Source organism: Mastomys coucha, unplaced genomic scaffold (genome assembly GCF_008632895.1).
Source record: "Mastomys coucha isolate ucsf_1 unplaced genomic scaffold, UCSF_Mcou_1 pScaffold20, whole genome shotgun sequence".
Lineage (NCBI taxonomy): Eukaryota > Metazoa > Chordata > Mammalia > Rodentia > Muridae > Mastomys > Mastomys coucha.
In genome coordinates this window covers 28471227-28498722 of record NW_022196903.1, presented here as the reverse complement: position 1 = coordinate 28498722, position 27496 = coordinate 28471227, and the positions used below count along the sequence as shown (strand labels likewise).

Genomic DNA, 27496 nt, shown 5'->3' with positions numbered 1-27496 from the left:
CCTACAGCAGCTTTGCTATATTGTATTTATTACAAGGTTCATTTCAAGAAATAACCTGTTTACTCCTAGAATTGCTATTTTGGGCAAATAACATATTGAATTTTGCCCTCTCTATAGGCACTCTATTACCAAATTCTACCACCAAAGCAGAAGTTTTAAATCTAGGAAACTGTTTCAACTGAGAAAACAATCATTAAGAATTTTCAACATCTGAATTAGCATTGTATATGTGAAGGTCACAAACTGAGGAGGGATCTTCTGAAGTAATGGCTTACAAATCATAAACCAGTATCTCTCAGGTTCTCTGTGTGATTCACTATTACTCTCAATCTACATTTAACAGCTACTCACTTTTGCTACCACAGAATGCATATGTTCACTGAAGTGTACAGAATGGATCAAAATTAGTGGGTACTGAGCTGGCCATTCATCCCTCTTCTGAGTATTTCAATGATTTAAGGACTCATGACCAAATAACCCAGGATCCTATTTGTTTCTATCAGTAATTAATTCACATCCACAAATATAAGATTTGGTCCTATATGAATAACAACCATCATTACTACAAAACAACTTTCAAATGCAATTGGAAGAGGAAAGGGTTTGCTGATGAGGCCACCAGGGCACAAAGGATAGTTACAGAGCAATGGTCACCTAAACAGCCCTGGCTAAATTCAGTAAGTCACAAAACAAATCAAAAAGGCATGAACATGGAAAAGAGTCTAGTAAAGAGAAGGGGGCAGACACTATGTTTGACAAAAGAAGGAGAGAAATAAGAGTCTAGGATAATATAAGTACAATCAATGCTGGAGTAAAGGATAATCAAAATGAACTACATTAATGTATGAAATTGTTGATGAATAACTTTAACTCCAAAAGAACCTAAAGGAGAGATACGGCTTGCAATTTAGAAGTTGTGTTTCCTAATCATAGGAAAGGCACCATGGGAGGAGCGTGGATTAGCTGATTACTTTGCACCTACAGTGAGAAAGCAGAGGGATGAATGCTGGGGCTTATCTGCTTTTTCAACTCATTTTTTTTCTAGCTGGAACCCCAGCACATGAGACACTGTTGTGCACATTCAGGGTTGGGTTTATGCTTGTCTGGAAATGCCCTCAAAGATAGACTCAGATGTGTCTCCTAAGTGATTCCAAATCTAGTCATGGTGACAATGGAGACTAATCACCTTAGTCATTCTGTAAAGCTGAAGTCCCTTACAGCTCTAAGCATATATAAAGCTTTAAGTATCATAGACATTCTAGATGTTTTTAAGTTTTTATTTAGCTTGTTATTCTGATACCTTCAATGTCACCTTATAAACTAAACTCAAGACTTGATTGTTCATGTGTTATCAAAGCTGAATATGGGCATACCCTTTGTTTGTCTTAATTTCAAATATTTACATATCTTAAAATCTTTATTATAAACATCAGAAGCAGGCTCGCACTGCCAGCAAATGGAAGATATCTACAACAAAATTAAAAAATAATAGCTTTAGAAAACATTAATCAACTTTCCTATATATAGGATTGGGACTTGGGCTTAAAAAATTAGAATTCACTTAAAAATACTTATGACTCCATTTCCTAAAAACATCCAGATAACAATATACTTTTAATTCATTGCAACTTTAAATTTCAATGACCCCAACATATGTTCCCAGAGATTCCTCAAATCAGTGAGATATCTACCCTAAATGTTTCTCTCTTATTTACTAAATTGATACTTGTATGTCAGAAGGAATTTCTCTTAACACTTTTGTTCTTGTATTTCTTGGTTTCATCAAGACACATTCAAATGCAAGAAATCTTTCACATTGCTCAGAGAAATTATCAATTTTTATTTCTAAGTTGAAAGTAAAATGATTATCTAAGCATCTTAAATGTTTATTATTATTGATTTATTGCTAATTTTATATTGACTGAGTTAGTAGCAGTTTTTAATCTCTAAACTATTGATTCTTCAGGCTCAGTTTTCTATTCCAGCAAAGTTCATATTGTAATACACCTAATTATTCACACCTATGATTCATATTTATTGCTTCTGTTGCTAAAAATTTGCAGAACAAATTTAGAATGTATTACAGATAAGAATCATACTTACTTAAATAAGTTTATAAGATGCAGAAACAAACAAACAAAAAATGGTTAGAGTGATACACATCTGAGTACCTTTAAGCACAAACATGGGCCTTCACTTCATTGTCTGCTTTCCCTACTGCCTACTGTCACTTCAATCTCCATCACAACTCTGGGGTCTTCTGAATAAGATCCGCCCCTTCATTCTTTATTTTCACCCAATGACTCACTGACAAAGAAACTCTCATCTAGTGATATCTATTACAAATTTTATAATGACACTGCTAAATGGACTCTTCTCTACCTGGTACTGTCAAATATGCAGAAAGACTGCAGAGGCATTTTCTGCAAGCATACAATCCAACTCCAGCAGCACCTCCATCTAGGAACAAAAGCAATGAGGCCACTATTTGGTATTTTATTTCATCTTGCTATTCTTTTATAAAAATCCCTTGTGAATGGAAAAAAAATATGCAATAAAGGTAATGAGGAGTTCAAACACACAGATCTTGGTACAGAGAGAGATTCCGGCCATTGGATGTGCAATAGAAGAGACTCAAAAGCAGCTTTGAAACTAGAGACATGGGAAACGATAATGAAAAACAAGATTAAACTGCTAGCTAGTACTCTGGAATGTTATTCACTTTTTTGAATGTATAAACCATAAAAAACTTCAACTTACTTTCAAATTCCAAGTTCTTTCCCCTCAGTTCTTCCCTCTGGGTATTACTGTCCCTTGTTTATTTGTTTGTTTGTTTGTTTACTGTCTTTACTGTATGCTGACTTAGGATTCCACTCATCAAGCTTTACTGTTCCAAGTGTTATCTAATCCCCACACAATACATTTCATCACCATTATACATATGCATTTGCTCTGTCAGCTTCTTAGTCATCCAAGCCTTTTGGATTTTGGTTGTGCTTTTGACTTTATTTATACATAACTGAAAATTGAGCCCCAAAACCAAGAAGCTTTGGTTCCTTCCTATTCTGGCATCCAGGGAGAACAAGTTAGTTGTCTAATTTCCTTAGTTTATTCTATATATTCATGTATTTAAGAATGAAATGAAAGTGGCCAGTCTTGCACACTTGGCTCACGTGACCTGTTAACCCACTCAGGACATACACTCTGTACTCTGAGTACTCAGACCCAAGTCCTTTTGTAGAATGCGGGATTAACCCATGATCTACTTGCATTACTCTAAGACAGATGATCAATGTATAAATGAAAAATGGAGACACAAATATCAGCAAGCTTTATTCTTTCCAAACTGAGAACTAAAAGACAATTAAATTTCTTGAAAATAAAAATAACAGAGAGGTTAAAAAAAAGTACTTAGATGTATGAACAGTTCAGTACCACAACAAAGAAAAATATAGATTTAAACTAAAATAAACATGTTTTTTCAAAACAGAATTAATGTGAGTTAAGTTTGATACAAGAGTTTTTAAGAGCACAAAAATGATAAACTTGCCATATGACTTTTAAACTGGAGTTCTAGGGAAGAAGGTATGCTGCTCTAACAGAGAACTACAGTTCAATGCCAGCACCTACACTGGATGGCTCAGAACCAGCTGCCACTCCAGCTGCAGGGTAGCTAACATGTCCGGCCATTATATGCAGGAGAGCTTGGGTGTGTGTATACCCACACACAAACTACCACACACAGTCACTGTGATCTTGAGTAAACCCTTCAAAACTGCAAATGCACACTAGGTGACCCACACATCCACCTCAAAATTTTATCTTATAATAAAATTTACATATGTGTAAAAGGATATCTTAAGTACCTACTCTGATAAGAGAAGATGAGAAAGAACGTGATTAGGGAATAATCATATAAATAATGCTATATCAATGTAATAAAATGCCTTCTAGCCATAAACATGAAATAAAGGAAGCTCATGGTATATTCTATGAAAACAATCAATGTTCAGGAAGTTATTTCTAATGTTTAATGTCGCTATAGTTTGAATATGAAACTCCCCCCATTGGTTACTGTGTTTCAACACTTAGTCTCCCACTACTGGCAAAGTTGCAGAAAATTAGGAAGTGGAGCCTTGCTAAATGAAGGCGCATACTGCAAGGATCTTTGAGGTTTTAAATCCTGGACCCCTTCTTGTTCACTCTAAGCTATGTGACTAAGGATGCAATAGGTCTCCTGTTCCTGCTATCATGCCTTCTCTGCAATGAACAATGTCTTCTCTAGCAACAAAGCAGAATAAACCTTTCCCATCTTAAACTGCTTCTTGGTGTGGATTTTTATCACAGCAGAGACAAAAGCAGCCAATGAGATATATAAAAGGAAATATGCATATATTTGTTTAAATGTGCATAGAAACTTATAAGAAACTAGAATCTTATAAGTTACTAGAAACTGAGGTTAACAGTTGCCTAAGCAAAAGATAACAGGGTGTCTTGGAAAGAGATAGTTACCACATAAACTTCTACTCTTCTGAATTCTGAAGCAGGTGAACATATTACATATTTAAATTGGCTTTTAAAAAGCCATAGCAACAGGTTAAAAAGACAAAAAGTAGAGGTAGGGTGTTTAATCACTTTATCCCTGCATAAGTACAATAATGAATGCAGAACTACGTAAAAGAATCCTTCCATTTTCCTATATATTTTCTATGATTCTATGATTCTATGATTCCTCTGGTCTGTGATGTATGAAATTCTATGCTTTTACAATAATGCTATACCAGTACAGACACAACTGTATAATGTCAGTTCATCCATAAGCAAACAATCATTTAAACTTAGTTCACTGAAGTATTTGCCAATACCAGTTATCCTTAATTTAGTCTGCAAATTACAAGAAAGATACTATTTATGTCAGCAAGAATAAAACAGTAAATCAAAAGGAGCCCCTGTTATTATGAAGCTAACAATGTAATGGACATGAGATCAAATAAACAAGTACAAAGGCTACTCGTCCACTCTACCATGATTTAGTGATGTTCTCTGTCCAAAAGAAAATGCATCAGATTTGGCCACAATGAATCAAGACATGAAAAGGAGGTGTTTAATTAAACCCTCAGCCTATTTTATGCAACATTTAAATGTTTAATATATATTTAGTCATGTGCTGTGTGTATTCATGCTCACAATGGCTATGAGACTAAACCCTATTTTTATGTTGTCTGTGTATTTGGTCAAATGTTCTAAAATATCTATAAATATAACATATCTAATTTAATTTCATATTAAATTAAGTAGAGAGACATTGTAAGAAGTTGAATTTTGACGTTGACTTGCAGCTAGGTAGGTAGATGACATCAAAGAATTCTCTTGAAGCACCTGCTCTTTCCCATTAAACTGAATCTGAAGGAGTCTCATATATCAGCAAGAATAAAACATTTCTTATCACCTATACTTCTCTCGAGAGTGATACACACACACACACACACACACACACAAATAACTCAGCAGGAAATTGTACACAGACAATGTGGTAATGTCAAAAGATATTGTCTTCATGTGGAATTTAATTCCTAGCAATTTCACAGAAACAAATTTGTATTTTCACCCATTTTGAAATTCATGTCAAATGTGTTTACAGTCTTGTTTTATAAGGATTTCTTCTATTCTGGGACCCAGTTAAACTTTTCCAACTAAATAATGCTATCTAATTTCATGAAGCATTTGAATGGGAACAAAACCCAGATAACATCAGTATGTCCTACCGGAGTTACTTGTAACTCTGCTACAGCTGAGGCACATTAAATCTGACGGTTAACAGGTGCTTGAAGAAAAAGATTTTGACAGATAAGCATACTTTAGGTTCTTAGAAACAACTAGAATTTCTTAATTTGTCGACACAAGCAATAGCATCTGACCTAGACAGAAGCTGAAAAGAGGAAATTAAGTGCCATGTGAAGACGGAAAGGAACTAGAGGAATAAAGGTAGAGGCCTCTGTCACTAGCAGCTGCCAGCCAATCACACTCAATGCTTTACAGATGTTCATGAGAGAAACTAATTTGCCTAATTTTGATTCAGATTTTTAAGCATACACTTCTTGAGAGCTAATTGTTTCCACTGAGGATACTTCAATAATTAAAACATACTATCTTCCTTCCTTCTAACCTTCAGTCTCTTTTAACTTAATATGCCATTAAATGCAGCCAATAAAAATGACCGCTAATGCCAGGCTGTGACAATGTACAAGTCTAAATAAAAAAAATGAAATATAACACTATAAACATTAGCACACATCCTCCCAAATGCTGAACACAGTGTTCCTGCTTGGCCTGAAATAATCATGTAAAATTTAAAATGGCACAGAAATGCTCAGCATCATTTCATTCTGTTTTCACAATTTCCAGTGTCACTACAGTCTATCCCAGCAGCCCAGTACATTACTAATGACTCTTCCTATTATTAAAATTAATTAGCAAAGTAGTTGGTTTGGTCACAGGAGGAATAGCAATACAAAAAGAAATGATGACTTCGGGACTGAAAATTAAAAGTTCTTATTAAGAGGAATGAAGAGACATTAAGGATATTTTACCTTGGATTCCATAAGTTACAAGGTCCCATAGTGATACATGAACTCTATAATGCACAAATTGTATCATCAAAAACTACAAGGGCTCATGCCCTCAATCTTGCTTTTAATTTGTTGCCTTAGTACAAAACAAGAATATTTCAGCTGTGCTTATATGAAAATAATTGTAATTTCCCAGCTCTTCACACATTTGTGAAAACAGTCAGAGTTAAGATACAGTGAATATTTTTTCTGAGTAAAGTTCTTTCTTATAGAGGACTCTATTTGTCAAGGGGTATACCTGAACTGTTGAAGAAATCTTAATAAAACTGAAAGGTCTGGAAGTGCCAGATTAATGAAATTCAGGAAGTCAGGAAAACCAGGAAACATAGCAATACAGATCCTAGGAATCTCTGCAGCCTCCAGAGTCTAATCCCGGGGCAGCCATGGCCAGAGAGTCCCATCTTCAGAGCTGAAACCAACTGTTGGCATGAGTGGCCAAACCCAGGACAGTACTGACTAAAGTACTAAATGAACCTTCAGAGGAGTTCCATTACTTCCTCACAGGAGACTCAAAGAGCCAGCAACACAGTGAAAAGAGGTATGGCAAAGGCAACCATTTTAAACAGTCTAGGGATGACTATTTCATCATGGAAGCAATTTCCAGTTTCTAGGACCCTTTTCCAGACTAAACCGAGTAGCTGGTAGGAAGAAAAACCAGAATCTCAGACATCTTTCCATAGGGAGGAAAAAATGGAGGAATAATTAAGGCACAGAGAAGCACTAATTATACTCTGGTTGAACACTTCACTTGCAAAGGCCACCACAACCCCACTTCCCACAATGAAGACTAAACTGCTAGACACTTGATTGTCAACCTCAGCTACATGAGAAAGTGGTCATGTGAACAGCAGCAAGAGGGCAGAGCTCATGCCTACCCTTTCCTCTCAGACTTGAATAGGACCTTTCCAGCAGGACATATCTTTTGATCACCAGAGAAAGACAAAAAGAATTTACTGAATCCCTTCAGATTTCTCCCATCGCTGAGGCAATGCACTTAGAATTGTACAATTAGGAGAAATAGAATCCAAAGTGCTATCCAGCTCTGCGACACACAAGAGCACATGATGCAAAAAATGCCACCTTTCTGTATTCTTGATGATTCACACCCATGAACTACCACCACACAACGATATGTCATCCATGAACAGCAGGCAGCATTTAGAAAACATTTGTTGTCTTCTTTTGCTTACCTGTGTTTTCCATATTTTCCAGTAAGTTCTGTTTGATTAAGCAGAGATTAGTATAGGATACACAACTGACAATAATGCAGCCCGCTTATTATATGTTAACACACTTTTTTAAAAATAAAAAACATACTGTGATTCTACAAAATGAGTCTCAAAAGAGGAAAACCAATTTTCCACTTATAAAGCTATGAATTCAATCTATTCCCATAAAAAAACATGGGATGTATAATGGAACTTGACATGTTCATTCTAAATTTCATCTGGAAGACTAAATCCCAGGCAATAAGATTTTAAAGGAATAATAATAATAATAAAAAAAAGAGACAAAAGTTCTTTGCACACAATTTTGCAAAGTTTCTGACACAATAGACACACACACACACACACACACAAAGAAAAAGGAGGAATTTAAAACAAAAAACAAAAGGAACTCGCCATGGTAACTGGCCCAGCACTGAACTGAAAGAGACAAAGACAAGCATAATTATTCATGTACTTAAGGCACAGGAAAGGCCTTATCCACATTTATCCACAAAGCTCTCTGGTCAGGGCTGACTATGCTTTCCTCAAAGTGCACTTCCAGGATACAAGGAAAGGCTTCTAGCCCAAAGGTGAGAATGCAGGCTGGCACCCAAAGGAGAGGCTCTTGCAGAACAGATGAAAGGTTGGAATAGTCAAGAAAGGACAGTCCAGCGTGAAAACAAGGAAGCAAATGCAGAAAGGAGAGGAAATGCAAGTATAAACGGAAACATTCCATAGCACTCAGGCCCCTGTGTACTGCTGAGGCTCAGCCATACTCCCTTCCTGTGATACTGAGGAAAAGCTCACCCTGTATTTTTAAACACAGGATCAGTAGGCTGGTTCAATTTCACCTGAAATCAACAAACACTATATGCACATTTGATATTTCAAACCACTGGAAAATGGCACTAATTCCCCCAATATAGAACTTGGACACTGACTAATATTTTTAAAAATTAACTTCAATTCTAGCTCATATATTACACAAAAAAATAAATTCCATAAGGATTAGATATGTAAATGGAATAACAAAAGAGTTAAACTAGGGATGCTATGGCAAAACTGTATTTTAAATAATGGATGAGGAATGCCTTAACAAAACTTTAAGAATCAAGTATCTAAAAAAAGATAATGGAATGATACAAAACAGCACACATTTGCACAATAATATATATTAAAATTTAAAAAATAAGCCACAAACAGAAAGCAATTTGTAGAAACAGAAGCAAAATGTAGAAAGTGACACAGGGAGAAGATGGAGGCAAGCTACAAAGACAGGAACACTGGAATCAACCTAAAGAGAATGACAAAGGCAGAGCAAAAATCTCTTCTGGAATCACGAATATTAGATATGTATAGAAATTCTATCTAGGATAAGAAACAGTATCTGAAAACAGCCAAAAGGGACTATTTATACTGAACTACAAGCCATTAACTTAAAGAAAGGATATTGATGCTACACAGTTATATACAAATCAAGAAGTATATGAAAATAAAAACATAATTAAAAATAAAAAACAGATCAGAAAAACAGAAACTGAAATATAAGCCAAATGCAAACTAAAGTGCAAGTCCAGAGACCTGAGAGATGGCTGAACTCCTCAAAATCTCAGTTCAAAGAGTACTGTGTATAAGTACTTTCTATTGTCACATACCTCTGCCAGCTGGCTTTAAGGAGGACATAAGAATGGTTGTCAGATAAAGCTCTAAAAACAGGCAAGGCATAAAACACCCTGCTGCTTATTGACCTTCTGGGTGTTCTTCCCCCACAGCAGAGTCCTGCTCCCCTCTAAACAACCCAAAATTTCTTAGACATTTTGTTAACTGTCAGATATTTTGATTATCAAGATTTTATCAAATACAATTTGCACTCCTTCAACACATATCATCAGAGTTCAGGCAACAACCATTTTAAGTGTGTGTGTGTGTGTGTGTGTGTGTGTGTGTGTCACTGAAAAGGGGAATGTGGAAGCTATGTATATATTATGCAAAGTACATATTGATAATTTTCAAATATAATGTTCTTCATCAAGAGAGGACAATTTAAATACACTTTCCTGCTACATTAGTAAATATTTGGCATAGGTCTCCCCATTGCCTGAAGGGTTTCATGAACTTAAAGTATTATTTGTACATTTAATTAAAGAAATGTATTATGGCTACACACCCTTAAAATAAATTATAAAAGCACAGTATGTATGAAAATCTTCCAGTTTCAAGGTGTAGTGGGATTCCAAGACCACAGTTTTAATATTTTTTGAGATTTTTCCTTTTATGTATTTCTTAGAATTTGAATTTTATAACAGGTTAAGAAACAAAGCTGCAACCAGGCATGGTGGTGAGTGCCTATTATTATTGTTGTTGTGGTGGTGATTATTATTATTATTATTATTATTATTATTATTACTACTACTACTTTTATTTTTTATAAAAGTAGTTACACCCCTCCCAGTCCCCATTCCCACAGCTCTTCATCACATTCCTCCTCCCACCTGTCTCCAAGAAGATGTCCCACACACATACAGGCCTCCCTACTTCTTGGAGCCTTAGGTTTCTTGAGGGTTAGGTACATCTTCTCTCACTGAGGCCAGGACAAGCAGTCCTCTTACTGTTTTTATGTTGGGGGCCTCAGTCATTTAAACAAAAGCAAGACCAGGTTTAAGAACTCTTAATAAAGGGAGACTGGCCAGACCCCTGGATGTTAGGAATTTCTGCTGCCTTGGTTGCCTCTCTCTGACTTTATATTTCTGCTAAAAATCAAATCCTTACTCCTCTGCTCTGGAGCCTGCCCATCCCAAGTCCAATAGTCCAACATTTCTACTAACACCAATAGGGAAATCATCCCTTTGTATTTTATCTCCCTCATGCCCAGTGCCATCAATCTTCCCAGACTGGCCCATACCTATCATAACTCAGTAGGTTTCTATAATGGATAGGTAGGAGATCCTGTCCTTAATGTGACACTTTATTTCTGTTTCTCTAAAAGTCTGATATTCATGGTTTATTCAATAAAATGCAAAAGTGTAACTGATGTTTTGCTCTTAATAGTGTAGAAGTTATGAATGTAGAAAGTGACACAGGGAGAAGATGGAAGCAAGCTACAAAGACAGGAACACTGGAATCAACATAAAGAAAATGACAAAGGCAGAGCAAGAATCTCCTCTGGAAACAAGAACATTAGATATGTATAGAAATTCTATTTAGGATAAGAATCAGTATCTGAAAACAGCCAAAAGGGACTATTTGTACTGAACTACAAGCCATTAACTTAAGCCAGGCTAACAGCAAATGACTGCAGTGGCAACTGTTGGCTGAAGATAATTAGTTTAGAACCTATTTTAACATGAATATTTTATCATGCAGCACAAAACTCGTTATGAAGAAGAATTAGAGGGCCAGGATGTCTGGAAGCTCTGGAGAGGTGATCTGTCAGGTCCCAGTAAAGAGCTTGCTAGTAGAAAGCAGGTTTAGTGATTCAGCAGGACTGGATTTCATTAAAGGTTCAACAATCCATTAAGAATGTATCTAGTGACAAGTTAAAGAGGACAGGTAACAAGCTCCAATGTAACAACTTAACTATTGAGCAACAACTGACAGAAAAATGAAGACAGGGAAAAGTCACCTAAAGTAATTACAATCGTCTAATAATCCACAACTCTACTTTAAAAGAATCAATACACATGTAGCTTTCTCTCACAATAAGGTGAACTTTATGTGTTCACTTGTAAGGGGAAAGTTCAAATTTTGGAAAATTAAAAAAATGTAGTCCCTCATGTTAGTAGGTATAGGTTACTCAAGAATTTGTGTATCAAATACAGTTATCAAGAAAGCTAATAAAATGGGTAAGACGCTCACTAACTCATGTAATCATAATTATCCTATGAGAGGTACCATAACTATTCTTTTTGTATACATAATAAACTAGTAAAGAGATGCTAAAATAAGCATGTTTAAAATCAAATTCCTAGAGTAGCAAAGAGAAAATGTAAACTCATGCCATAGGATATTAAGTCTATGCTTAATAAATAATAAACAAGGTCTTCTACATATAATCTTAAGCTCATAGAGAAAGGCTAAGACCTTTCAATTATATTATATGAATGAAACAAAAGCAAAGGCATACAAGTATTACACTATAAAGAAAGACAGCTGCAATTAGAATACAGTCATCAGTATTTTTTGAAGATGAGCCATGAAATATCTTTTCTGGTTAAACAGTTAACATAAGCTAATGTACAAACATTCCTTTAACTTCCATGTACTCAGCAATTTAATTATCACTAATTTAGCAATCCACTGAGATCCTTCAGTCTATGTAAGGCATAGTCGAGTCTAGTACAGTCCCTTAGGCTGGTGAGAACTCAATAAATACTTGTTCATTATTATGTAGATAAATTACTTACTCAGGCTATTATGTCCTATAGGAATTAATCCATACCCAAAGGGGAACTGGAGGCAAGATTCAATTTTCCCAACAATTTCTAATGTTCTTTTATCACCAATATCTCTTCTCCAGGGCAATCTTGGAAGTTTTTCTAGACTTAAATGATAATAAAAGAAACCATGCAGCAGACATATCTGCTTAGGACTGTTCACATCTCAAGTGGCTAGAGAGCAGGGAGTGAGTGCCAGACCTCATCTCCTTCCTTCTTTTTCTTCTTGTTCACCCTAAATCATGGCATAGGCTGCTCTCTCCAGATATCTTCACAGATTCACATGGATGTGTGCCTTATTGATGGCTTAGGCATTTCTGTAGGCAGTCAAGTTGTCAGTCAAAATTAACCATCAAAATCAGACACTTGACTGCTAGTCACAGGCTTCACTTCGGGTTTTAGGTTTTGTGGCCTTTGTCATTTCTTCCTCAAGTAATGGACTTCCTCACTCTCACTACTAGAACCTGTTCTTTCCTAAGCCTACTGCGGTCACCTTCCGCCCATCATTTTCACCAGTGCTGCTGCATCTGACTACCAATCTTCATCTTTCCTTTCCGATTCCTGGAGCTCCTTAGGTAGCAACCACTATCACTTTGTATTATAATCTTTTATTTACTCTTTCTCATCTTACAGGTGGTGAGGATCAAGAGAATTATGCCATCCTTATTTTGTATAACCCTGTGTTTTGCACATTACATGTAGTAATAAACGTTTGTAGATTTAAAGGATGGGTAATGGCCATAGGAATTTTTTCTTTTCTTTTCTCCATTTTAAGAATAGGTCTAATGAGATTTTCAATTTTCTATTTATATAATCAATCTGATGGGTTTGGTTCTATCAGATACAGGTAGCTCTGCGTTTTTGGAGGTTTAATTAGGAGAAGGAGGGGGAGTGAGGACCGCGGCGCGTGAAGGGAGGGAGAGGAGAGAGAGAGAGAGAGAGATGGAGGGGAACTACCCACATATTTATATGTGGGGTGACGTAGTAATGTGGGTAAAGGTGGGAGCTGAGCGTAATGGATTCTGGGAATATGGTCGCCGTTGCCCTGGCGACAGGCCTGTGGACCCGCCCACATATCTGCTGCAGGCAGGTTTTGGATGCTAACATAATCACCTAACATGAGGAAAAGTATAGATTAAGGTAAGAAAAGATGACCATGGAAGTTGCTAAATTTATATGATATTGTGAAGCTAAATTCTTCACTCTTAAGATAGTTCATCTGTACATTCCTCTAAATAGACTATTTCCTAAGGGACTTACATTATAGTTGTCTAAAATTTTTAGTTTCTATATTATAAAAATAAGGTGTTGATAGGCCTATATAAAATCTATTTAGCAGGTAAAAGTAAGATTGAATCACCACAGAGCACATGTTAAAAGTGGAAGCAGAAAGCACATGTGTGGAATGAATGGGGACAGGACACATGAGAGTTACTAGCTATCATAACTAAGTGATTCAGCAGCTAAGTAAGACCTGGATTAACTCACACAACAGGAAATGAAACTAGATAATACCTCTCCAATGCCTGCCCTCTCCTGGACAACACTTTCTATTCTTACATCCTATTATCAATTTTATAAAATGAAAAAATTTCTATAAAAGTACATAAAATTTCTATAAAATTTCTATAAGGGACAAAGTCATACTCAAATCTTGAAAGATAGAAGTATCAAATTTTATTGAGTAGAGACAACAGGTCACATGAATATAAGAACTATACATATTACAACATACACCAAAGCACACCAAAGGAAAGAATACAGAGGTCAAATAGGTGGAACCTGAGGGAAGAACACGGGAAGAACGGTATGCAGATAAAAGCTGTAGAGTATGCTGGGCAGTGGTGGCACACACCTTTAATCCCAGCACTTACGAGGCAAAGGTAGGCGGATTTCTGAGTTCGAGACCAGCCTGGATTACAGAGTGAGTTCCAGGACAGCCATGGTTAAACAGAGAAACCCTGTCTCAATAACCCCAAAAGTGAAAAAAAAAAAAAAAAAAGAGCTGCAGAGTAGACAAATGGTATCACACAGGTCTGGAAATGTAGAGGAATGCTTGCTAGGGCACTGAGGCAGGAGTGGGCGGGCGGGCAGGTGGGGGAGCATCCTCATTTAAGCAGGGTAAGTGGGGATGGGATAGAGGGTTTGCAGAGGGGAAACTGGAAAGGGAATAACAGTTTAAATGTAAATAAATAAAACATCTAATGAAAAGAAGAAGAAAAGCTGAGCTAAGGCAGGAATACTCAACATATTCAGTAAAAGACCTGAGAATTCAGGGCATAAACCAATATGAGGGAGCAAGGTTTGAATTAGGGAAGTGAGAGTCCTAAATAATATACAAATACACTGTGACATGATATCTTAATACATTTAATAATGCTATGAGTACTCTACGTCAACTGTCTTGCTTGAGTTTTAACCATCTTCTAAATTAAGGCATAGAACAGGATAGAATCAATGCAGAGATACTACAACTTGCCCAATATTGTACATCCACTAGCAAAAGACAAAGGTCATCCCAGATTAAAGTGCATGTTGACACAGTCTTCAACTACACAAAGGTGGATGAATCCAATACAAAGATACATTTTACTTCTTTGTGTATTAATTCACATACATTTAAAGTTAACATTTTATAAAATTCTGGGCAATAAGTACAATACTAATATGAATTAATACTAGGAGGTACTTTAGATGTGAACATCTTTAAATATGACAAAAATAAATTCTTGTTCTCAAGATTCTACAGTGTTCAACATTGTGAAATACTTTACCAGATGCTATGAACATAGCTGAAGATATATCCACACAGGCTGACTGTACCAACTATATATGCATGATTACTTCTGTCTGAGGAAGCCATCCCTCCTTGCTACCATCAATGTCATTCACTGATATAAAATGAATTATTTATATAGAGTGGATCTGAGATTATATATATATGAATATGTATATGTGTGTATATATATATTATATATATTTGCAATGTTAAATAAATAGCTACTTCTTCAATATTATCATTTCTTTACAGTAAAATATTAAAAATGTTTTCTTATAGCCTTTAAAAATGTACACTACATTATTTATATTAATAATATGTAATATGACATGAAAACTTTCTTTCTCCTATATAATTATAATCCAGTTTACATTAATTAACTTTTCTCCATTCCTCTTCTACCCTTATTCTAATCCCCAAAGAGCCCAGGTAAAAAAGAGTCGACATGGATTATCCATTCTGCCATTTACTCCGTTGGGTGGATACCACTTATATATGACCATCAAAGTCATCTCAAATACCAATAATCCAATAATTATGCCTCTATTTTCCCAGCAGGTTTAGTATTGATTAAATACCTGTGTTAAAGGTCTCAAATAGGACTATGAGATGGCAAAATGGGTAAAGGTTCTTACAATCAAACCTGAATATATGAATTTTATTCCCAAGACCCACATGGTAGAAAGAGAGAGAATCAATTCATGCAAGATGAGCTCTGCCTCCCATATATTCACTGTGAATTGGATGGACACACACACCACACATGTACACACACATATACACACATATACATGCATACATACAGGGAGAGAGAAAGAAAGAGATAGCGAGAGAAAGAAAGAGACAGAGATGAGAGAATAAAGGGAGTGAGAGACAGAGATGAGAGAATAAATAAATATAAAAGAAGTGTTCAGTAGAAGCAAGAAGTACCCTTTTGTTTTTACATAACAGCATTAACAAAAAGATATCATCAATCATTTCTGCCCTGTCTATTAAAACAACTGCTTTGGAAAGATACTAGAACATTTCAAATGCAATGAAAAACAATGCCAGCTGACACTTATGCCAGTACCTCTGACTTGAGCTTAGAGACACATTTTCATAAGGACTGAATCCATGGTTCAATAGAAACTTGCTTTTTACTTTCCTATTTCTGAAATCAAAGTTTCTTAATGATATAAAACATCTTCAATATCATGTAGTCATGATACAACCATTTTATTACTTTTTATATTCTATCAAAACGCCAAATGCCATTCACAATATCATTACTCCCAGACCATGAAAACATATTTAAATCCATTACTATTATTACTTTTTAAAATATCCAAAATGATCTAACTCCATCTTCACATGAAGACACAATAAAATGAAACAATTTTCCTCTCCACACAGCAAGTAAGAAATAGATCCACTGTTCCCTGCTGCTAACGGGGTGATAGAAGCAATATTGCTGTATGACTAATGCCCCTGTTTAATGAATTAACTTTTTCTCGGTAATTACTGTAATAACAGTAACTCATCCAAAATTTTAGAATTTTAACACAGATGCATTATTTCATATTCAGGTTTAGTTTGCTTACCTCCTGGACAAATTTAAATGAATGAAAATCAACAAGATTACAGGTGGCATAAAACCCAAAGAAATACCATATGGAAGGCCATATGCTCTGGCAGAACATCAGCATGTGACAGAATCCTGGAAGGCAACTTCAGAGCAAAGCTCTGTGCTCTAGAACACATTTCAACCCTCACGCTAACATATCCTACATCTACGACCAGACACATGAGTCAAAATGCCTGGCAGCTACTTCTCTCTTTTAAAAAAGGGTTGGGGGTGGGGAGAAATAGATAAACAATAATTTTTCGGATAACTAAACTTACCTAACATGATTTCTCTATATTCTAGGACAGAAAAAAGTGATGTAAGTTTCCAAGTACACAGGACTGATGTACAAGAGTACCACTGACAACAGCTATGGAGCTGTAGAGTGGGAAAGAAACATTCACCAAGCAGAAAGGGTCATCTACAATAAGTGACCGAGAAATAGGTAAGAATACTTGTTCTTATGAAGTTATCAGGAACCACCATACTGCTGACATGCTGTATAGTCAGGGATTAACCAGAGAAACAGGATTAGTCAGAGATGCAGATTAAGGAATAGATCACAAAATTTGGCTAGGAGTAGGTTGGCACTAACTAGGCCACTAAAGAATTCACAGGGAAGGCATGGGGGAGTGAGGGTCGGACTCTACAAGAGGAAAACTGCTATCCACAGGCAAAGTTTCATCTTCAGCTCAATGTTAAAGGCCTTTCAGAAGGCGACTGATGATAAGTCTTAATGACATATATAAAATACCTTTGAAGCAATGCCTCAGTCACTGCTTTATTGAATCGCAGGAGACTGTGGCCTGACAAGGTTAACACACCTGAAAGCCATAGAGGGAATCCTGGGAAATCTGTCCCCATGTGGCCTTTACAGAGTTAGAGGATTGCAAAGGGACTGCAGTTGCATCTCAGTAATGACAGGATGTTTATGCTTGACTTTTAAAGCTTAATTTTGGTTTGACTTTGGTTGTAATTTGGAAAAAAAACCAATAGGTAATTACAAGGGAATTAAAAAGATCCTATACTAATAATACCAACTCAGTAGTAATAAATAAAAGAAAAGCTAATTCTCTCAAGGAAAGGCAAGATGCCATTACAGGTTAGATTTATATATATATAAGATCTCAGAGAAAGAATATATGATCTCATATTAAAGCTAAAATTAAAATATATTGCTTAGATTCCTATAGGCAACTAAATTATTATTGTAAATAATTGTAATAGGAATTGTAATTCCTTGCATAAAAAGGAAGCAAAGTGTGGTCTAATGTTTGGTAGCCACAATGAAAGAACTGATGATTCTTGTTCAGGAAGCACCTGCTACACTACTGGCCTTCTGTTTGGTCAGGATGTCCCAGCAGCTCACGAGTAGATGAGTGCATATTTATTAAATATAAATTACTTAATACAAAACACCTCTTACTTGATAGCATAAGGTTATTGGATATCTAATAAAACTGGCCCATAACAAATTAACTTTAATTAAAATACAAACTAAATTAAGACATACTTTATAGTGTTTTGATTCATAAGAAATAGCCAATAGAGAAACAGAATTTGTTGACTTCATGTTATTGTAAGAAAAAGTAGAAAGCAAATAAATCTCAAAATTTAAAATATCAAAGAACAAAAATGATCTGGAGAAGTGTGTATTTTGAGACTGGGTCATATGAAAGTTTGAAAGTCATGTTGGCAGGAAGAAAAGGTTATGTGTTCCAGACTTGAATAATAACTCTGTGAAGTCACCTTGAGACGCCCTTGGTTAAAATGCATGTGTGAGTCAAAACGCAGAGATAATACACTCAGGGGAGTGAAAGCACAGCAGAGATTGGTTGCGGGGCAGATGCACCCATGGAGAAATGTGCGCTAATGCAAAACACGTGCACTGTCCTCTGCACTGCTCTCCAGTCAGCAGTACTACAGAAAGTTGGAAGAAGCAGCCACATTTCTTTCTGGTTTTTCACACACTGTGAAATGGGGAAGACAACATAACCAGAATCAGGAGGAAAAAACAAAAACAAAACAACACACATACCCCCCCCCCAAAAAAAACTAGGACAATCTGCAAAGTTCTGTGCCCAAGTTAAGATTTAAAAAAATTAAAAGAAAACAAACTTTTGTGACAAGCAGAATAAACAGGCATGTAAAAACCAAGGTTAACAACAAAATTCAAAGTTATGATTGAAGTCAGCTTGTCCAACCCCAGGTATGAGAAAGGGCCTAACATCAAAGGGACCATCTGAAAACTGGGAAAACGGAAGAAATGAAGGAAATGCTGAGTTGCAATGGTTCCAATACTTCCACAGCAATAGAAACCAATGAAAATAGAGAATTTTTACTGTACATAAGTAATTTGAAAATTATCAAAAATATTATAAACATGTTAGAAATATCAGAACCAGGGAATCATGGAAGTTATGACGATGCAACAAAGTGAATGGAACACCTCTGGAATATCATTAGAGAATAACAGTAGGAGAATGAGACACTAAAGATCCAACTCTACTCTAGACACAGTAAACCATATTTAGAATACAGAATCCACTGAAGGACAATCTGAAACAGTCAAGAGTAACAAACAGAATGTCAAGATCACCAGAAGCAGAGAAACATGGGAGATCCCGTACTGCTGCATAAAGAAACAACTGGTTCAGTGGGAACACTCAGGACAGTCCCACTGACCAGCAAAGAGGCATGGGAGCCTGAGACTAGAAACTGCCTGTGGTTTGCACGGTGGATCAGAATAGAAAAGAGACATAGAAGCAATAATACAGACAGGAAAGCAATCTGGAACAATGATGCAGATAAAACACAAGCAACAACATGAAAAATAAAGTCAAATTACATGGCCTTTGAGTTCCTTTAATACTAAAAGCAGTTCATGAGTGAAAAAGAAAATATGACATAGGCAATCTACAATGAACACAAAAGAAGGATTGAGACTGTTACCACAGCACTATTTCAAGACAGCTGGTACTAGACATTTTTTAAATATCAAATCTTGACAGTAAAGTGAGGAGGAGAGAATCTCTCCTGTATGAGTATTTGGAAAAAAATAACAACAAACCAACAAACAAACAAAAACAAAAAAAAAAAAACCAACCTTTTCATCACTGACAAATTTTCAAATACAACAAACCTATTTCCCTTTACATTCACAAATTCAAAACAAAACAAAGTATGAGGCCTGGTGGCACATGTTGGCAATTCCAGCACTAGGGAGCTGGAGGCAGGACAATCAGGCAGTCAAGGCCAGCCTCAGCTATTTAGAAAGTTCAAGGCCAGCCTATGTTACAAAAGACTGTCACAAAACAAAAATGAAACATCACCTAGCCTCTTGTCTAGTAGACCTTTCTTTCCCTATTTTGTGCGAGACACAAAAAGTGCTAGGTCATGGTGTCTAGAAATTGGAAGAAAAGAAATCTACACATGAAAGAGAAAATTCACCCCCCTAGTCAACCAACCGAGAAGATCAATACCCTGTTCCTTTAGAAACACAACCTTAAAAGTTAGTGCTTTAGTGCCCTCGATTTAGTTAAACCTCAATTTTAACAAAATGCCATTTTGTTAAGTTATTAATGAGGCCCTTTATATCAAAAATAAAGGACAGAAAAAAATAGCTAAGTTGGGGTTCTGAAATATCTGTTAAAATGCAGAAGAAAAAGACATTAGACAGTGTAAAGTAACCTAATTTAATTTGTCTTAACAGTTTCTAAAGTGGGTTCTAATGTCCTTGATCCTAAGTGACAGAAAAAAGACAATTTCAAAACAAAGACATGAAAATCTTAGGGACAGGAAGGTAAATCCATTTCCCACTGGGAAAGGAAATGAATGGTGGAAGCTGCTCTAAAGTCACTTCCTGGCAGGAATGTACTAGATTTCAATTTAACGTGATCTTCAAACGATTAGGCAACTAGAAGGAAGGCAGATAAGACAATGAAAACATTATCTTAAACAAGCTGTGATTTCAAGATTTTAAATTGTACTTTAGATCTGAAACAGACAAATCAAAGCACAAATATCTAGTAAAATTTACTTTGAACATGTATTATGCATTCTACCTGGGTACAATTTTTAAGTTAGGAGCAAGCACAAATGATGGGGAATCTTTGTTCTGTTCAGGAAATTTATGCTGAGGTCTTAATACTTTGATTCTTCTCAAAGCACCATTATTTGGTTTGATAAAAACTAAGCAAAAAAAAAAAGAAAAAAGACACATACAATACTCATCAAAATGTAGCCCCTAGCCTTTGCTATTTAACTTTGTTCAGAAAGGTATATTTCAAAATTTTCTAAGTAATGATATTTCACTGAGAAATAAGATAAACTTAATTTCATTTACAGCCTAACTAAAGACTTGAGGTCCATTTATCATTTTTAAAATGCTAGCCAGCAGATAAGATTAGTTTCTGTCACTCACAGCACTGTCAGGAGGACTCAAGATGATTGCAAAGTCGATTTTTATGGCCATATTTGAACAAATAATAAGTGTTCCCATGGAGGCTTCAGTTTGAGGGTCTCAGAGAATTTGACTGATACAAAGGATAACTGACAACCACATTTCTAGCAGTAGGTTCAATTCATGATCTTACTCTACAGTTTTCTAAAGATCTAGGAGAAGCCATTAAAAGCATTAGGCCTAGACAAAGAAGTACAAAAATAAAGCCTAAAGGAAAAGAGATTATTGTGGGTAGAGAAAAGACAGCATAAGGGTGGCCTAGGAATGGGCATTAAATACATACATGAGCTTAGTGCCTGAAGGACTGAAAACACAGGATCTACTTATGAGAGCAACTCAAGCACAAACAGTATGAAGGCACTCAGTAAAGCGAGAAGAGGAATATGCCTAAGGCATAACCACGAGACACTGCAGGCAGAAAGTGTTTCCCCAAATCGCAGTACTGGAGAACACCCGACTGAGAAGAGCCTGAGTGGGATGCACACATCTAACTTAACTCACACAGCTACACCAGGTAATCTAAGGTTCAAAGAAAACTTTTACATTAAATGAATTTGTTTTTTAAGTGACATTGAAGGAAAATCCTAAACTATGAATATTTAACCAGGATTTTCAATTGACATACAAAGTAATGTCTAAAGTGTAATGAAAACAATCTCCAATATTTCAAAATCAATACCAAAAAATATTCAATTCTTTACAATACTATTCAGAAAATAAATTGCAAAGCCAAACATGAGTTCAACTACAAACCTCTATTTTCATATTTCTCAATCCCCACTACCTCCTGACCATCAGTTTTATTTATATGATGAATAAAAACAAGTCCAAAGTGGTCATCACCTTGTGAAGGTCATTACTTTACTTCTACTGTAATCATTACACAGCACTAATTCGATGTCCAAGTTTTAATTTTGAATCCATTAAGGGGTTTGTTAAGAACATTGTTTTCTAAAACTATAAAATAAATTAAACTAGGCATGATCGTGAAATACAGAATTGAATGTTACCCATTAAATCGGATTCAAATCATTAAAACTCATTAGCACACTTAAATTGACATTTTCCACAAACATCTTCCTTTTGTTTCTTTTCTTTCTTTCTTCCTTTCCTTCCTTTATTACTTGTTTTGGCTTTATTTAGTTTATTATTTGTTTGTTTGTCTTTGTTTTTATTTTGTTTTGTTTTATTGAAACACTTGTAGTATATTGCCTATACTGATCTCAAATACACAATCTTCCTCCCTTAGTCTCCTGAGTTCTAGTATTACAGCCATGAGTGACCAAGCTCAACCAGTACTGAGTCAATAAAAGTTGATAAGATGCTTGTAAAATGCATTTGCATAGAAAAGCAAATGATCAATGAGTATTTTCTTTAAAGTACTCAATATTAATAGTCACCACACAACTATTAAAACTACCATAGGAAACTACCTCACCCTGTTTAGAGTGACTGTCATCAGAGAAACTGACACCAAATGCTGAAGACAATGCAGGAAGAGAGGAAACTTCACAGCTTGAAAGAGTATAAACTAGTAGAGACATTATGGAAATTACTTTAGAGGCTTCTAGAAATGCAAATGTAGCAACCATACCACTCCTGGGCAGAGACTCCATAGCCTACTATAGAGACACTGCACATTCATGTAAATCACTGTTGAGTCAAAAGGAAATGAATCCTACAAGTCCATTAAATGAAAATGAATGTGAAACATAAATAAAAAGGAATTTTATTTAGTGGTAAAGAACAACAAAATTATGAAATGTTCAGGACAAGGGATGAAATTGAGCGGATGAAAATAAGGGATGAGAACAGATAGGGAATGAGCAGAAAAACACGTGGGTCCTGAAAGAGGAAGAGAGATGCCGGGGTGATGAGGAGATCTAGGGGAAGGAGGGAACTGGACAGATGAAAAGGAAGGAGAAGCTACTAAAACATACTATTTGAAAGTGTCATAATCATACCCAGTGCCTTCTGTGATAACTTTAAAAAGTTTTAAAAATAAAATAAACGAAATACAAACAAACTGTATATTGCAAAGAAAATTCATTCATACATTTCTGAAATGAATCTATTAGGGAGTAATTGCATGACCACCACCAAAAGGACCTTGAGTTTTCCTCCCAGAAGACTTCTGCATATGTAACAAAACCACTCCTCATTCAAAATTACTCAAATAGTGCCTGGAATTACCTGCTTTACCATACTGCCTAAGTCCCATACGCATTAGTAAGATTTTTCCTCTAAAATTAGCAAGACCCATGCTTAAAAGCAAGAATTTATGAAACTGCTCCATGATATATACCTATCATTTTCTATAGTGCTTATGGTCAAAATCTTCCAAAGGTGTCAGGGATATCGAACACAATGGGCAGATAACAGTGAAGCACACAAAATGAAAGGAAAGCTTTTTGACAGTTAATCTCGGTTATCAATGTGACTATATCTGAAATGTGCTATGAGGCAAGCTGCCAGGCACACCTGTATTGGGCTTTCTTGGTCAGGTTACTTGAATTGAGAAGACCCACGCTAGATGTAGGCTGCACCATTCATGCACAGCTGAAAGAAAAGGAAGATCAAGAAAGAAGCTTCAATTTTATAAACTTGCTTTCACTCTCAGTAGCAGGTCCATTCCATCTATCCTCCTCCTGCTGCTACTGCCGCCGCCTCCGCAGCCGCCACCTCCGCAGCCGCCGCCACCGCTGCTGCTGCTGCTGCTGCTGCTGTGTTCCTTCACTGACAGACTACCATTTCTTCAGGTTACCAACATGCGCTGAAGACTAGGGGATCTCTAGGAATCTTCCAGGTCTTTAATGACAGGTCAGAACTACTGAGGCAACCAGACACATACAATGCACACCTAAGGAGTCCTCAGTTTCTACAATGTGATAACCCATTCCTGGACCAACCAGAACATATCATCAAAGTACATCTAAAGAATCCTCCCTTAAAATGCATTTACTTTATTGGGTCTGTTACACTCAAGAGCCCTAGTACAGGGCTCTATAGACACAGTTTCTCAGGCACTGAGACTTACTCTATGTAGTGCAAAAATTCTTAAGTGGATTAGAATAATTAGAGGAAGAATTTTCAATACAAAAAAGTAACCAGAGGCTATAATTAACTTAATTAAAACTAAGAATGTTTGATAATAAATATGAATAAATAAAAACATATCCAAGCTCAAAAATTATTTCATATAGATATAAGTATTCAGAAGATGGATAGCAATGTTGCTTAATACAATCAGTCCTAAAGCGAAACCTTTCATGCTCCTAGAATTAACAAATAAGATTTCTAATAATGTCAGAAAAAGAGAATTGCTAAAAATTTCATTGCATTCTTTAATATATCTCACATCAAAAGATTCCTATTGAGCTTCCTGTGGTCTGTGAATTATATCCTGGTTATCTGGAGTTTTTGATCTAATATCCACTTATCAGTGAGTGCATACCATGTGTGTTCTCTTGCGATGGGGTTACCTCACTCAGGATTAGTTGTATCCATTTGCCTAAGAATTTCATGAATTCATCATTTTTAATAGTTGAGTAGCATTCCATTGTGTAAATGTACCACATTTTCTGTATCCATTTCTCTGTTGAAGGACATCTGGGTTCTTTCCAGCTCCTAGTTATTACAAATAAGGTTGCTACGAACATAGTGGAGCATGTGTACTTATTACATCTTCTGGGTATATGCCCAGGACTGGTATAGCTGGGTTCTCAGATAGTACTATGTCCAATTATCTGAGGAACCACCAAACTGATTTCCAGAAGGTTGTACCAGGTTGCATTCCTACCAGCAATGGAGGAGTGTTCCTCTTTCTCCACATCCTCACCAACACCTACTGTCACCTGAGTTTTTGGTCTTGGCCATTCTGACTGGTGTGAGATGGAATCTCAGGGTTATTTTGATTTGCACTTCACTGATGACTAAGGATGTTGAACATTTCTTTAGGTACTTCTCAGCCATTTGACATTCCTCAGTTGAGAATTCTTTGTTTAGCTCTGTACTCCCCTTTTTTTATCAGATTTTTCTTTATTTATAATATCTCCTTTCCCAGGTTCTCCTCCAAACAAAAAAGAAAAGAAAAAATAAGATAAAATAAAATAATAAAACAAACCCCTGTTTCCTTCCCCCTCTCCCACCTGCTTACTGGCCCTGGCATTCCCCTATACTGGGGCATAGAGCCTTCATGGTTCTTTGTAGTGTAAACTTCTTGAGTTCTTTGTATATATTGGATATTAGCCCTCTATTGGATGTAGGATTGGTAAAGATCTTTTCTCTATCTGTTGGTTGCCTTTTTGTGCTATTGACAGTGTCCTTTGAGAAGGAAGACCAAAATGTGAGTGCTTCAGTCCTTCTTAAATGGAGAATAAAACACTCACAGGAGCAAATATGGAGATAAAGTGCAGGGCAGAGACTGAAGGAAAGGCCACGCAGATATTGTCCCACCTGGGGATTCATCCCATATACAGTTAACAAACCCAGACACTATTGTGGATGCCAAGAAATACATGCTAAAAGGAGCCTGATATGTCTCCTGAGAGGACTTGCCAGAGCCTTACAAATACAGAGGCGGATGTTCGCAGCCAACATTGGACTGCGTGCAGGGTCCCCAATAGAGGAGTTAGAGAAAGGATTGAAGGAGTTGAAGAAGTTTGCAATCCCATAGGAAGAACAACAATATCAACCAACCAGACTCCCAGAGCTCCCAGGGATTAAGCCATCAACAAAGGAGTACACATGGCTCTATCAACAAAGAAGAACACATGGCTCCAGCTGCATATATAGCAGAGGATGGCCTTGTCATGCATCAATTGGAGGAGAGGTCCTTGGTCCTATGAAGGCTCAATAGATGCCCCAGTGTAAGGGAATCTACAGCGGGGAGGTGGGAGTGGTTGGGTAGGGGGAGGATCACCTTCATGGTAGGAGGGGGAGAGAGGATGTGATAGGGGTTTTCCAGGAGTGGGGGAAACCACGAAAGAGGATAATATTTGAAATGTAAATAAAGAAAATATTCAATAAAAAAAAGGTTGCCAATTTCAAAACAAAATATTTTACAGGTATTTTAAAATCAGAATAAATACCAAATTAATAACACTGTCTACATAAAAATACCTTTATTTTATTATCGAAAGCTATTAGCTTTACAAGTGATACAGGTAAATTCTTTGAGGTCAAGTAATTGTATGACATGCAAACTGATAACAACTGGTAGGAATCTGAAAAATAAACTCAAAACTCTTAAAAATATCTAAATATATGATCAAAGAGCTATATATTAGGAAATAAAGCACAGACTATATTTCTAAATTTGAAAATGAATTTAAAAAGCAATACAACAACTCCAAAATTGGTTATAAAAAGACCCATGCATAGGAAATATTCTCTTAATATTACTCTTGGATGATAACCATGAAGGGGATCAGCTGGAGTTATGAAGTATTTTGTTTTCTTTTCTTGAATAGTTACAAGGGTGTATGTTCTTAAGAAACTTCCTTTATGGGGTTCATCAACAACTGAAGCAGAAACACTATTTGATGGCAGGAATTTCAAGAAAAAAATCCACTGAAAATGTTTACACAGTATATGGTTTACCACAGATTATATAATGACAAAAAAGTAGTCATTTGGAATAAAATTGCAGCTCCTATGAGCAATTGCATTAGTGAGGTAGGCACCACATAAATGATACCAAGTAATGGCAACAGTAATGACAAAAAATGCCTAATGTTTACCTAACGCTTTCCTTCCAGAGTACTCAAAACTACCAACAGGAAATAGCTAACCATCCTCCCGGATAGTCAAGGTTGCTAGTCAGACAGTATATTGCCAAGACACACACAGACACAAAGACGTATACAGACACACAGACAGGCACACACACATACACACACACACACACACACACACACATAAACACACATATGCACCCCTAAGATACAGAGGAGTCAAAGAATCACAAAGCAAGAAGGGATCCAAAGAGATTTATCTACTCCAAACACATTACCTGGACAGCATCTCTGCCCCTGCGACATTCCTCCATAGAATCATCTAGGATATAGAGTACCTGTCCCATTAAGTAAAATAAATGTTAATAGTATGAATATACAGATCCATAAACATCACTGAGCAATAATCTTCTTTCTAAAGATTAATACGACAGCTAAGTTCATCATCATAAAACCTGTAGAACACATACATGCAAGAGAGAGACAGAGAGACAGAGACAAAGACAGAGAGACAGAGACAGAGACAGAGTGACAGAGACAGAGTCTAAAATATTAAATCATCTAACATCATTTTGGTAGCTTTCAAAAAAAACCATGTATCTGGTTTTGTGTGGTTTCATTACTGCCTGTTTTTTTTTTTTTTT

General features: G+C 36.1%; 1 protein-coding gene across 1 annotated transcript in view; it reads right to left on the bottom strand.

The window, feature by feature from the left end:
- Exoc4 (exocyst complex component 4) overlaps positions 1–27496 on the bottom strand; it is a 750249-nt gene that overhangs the window by 464460 nt on the left and 258293 nt on the right. The gene's annotated exons all lie outside the window — the stretch shown is intronic.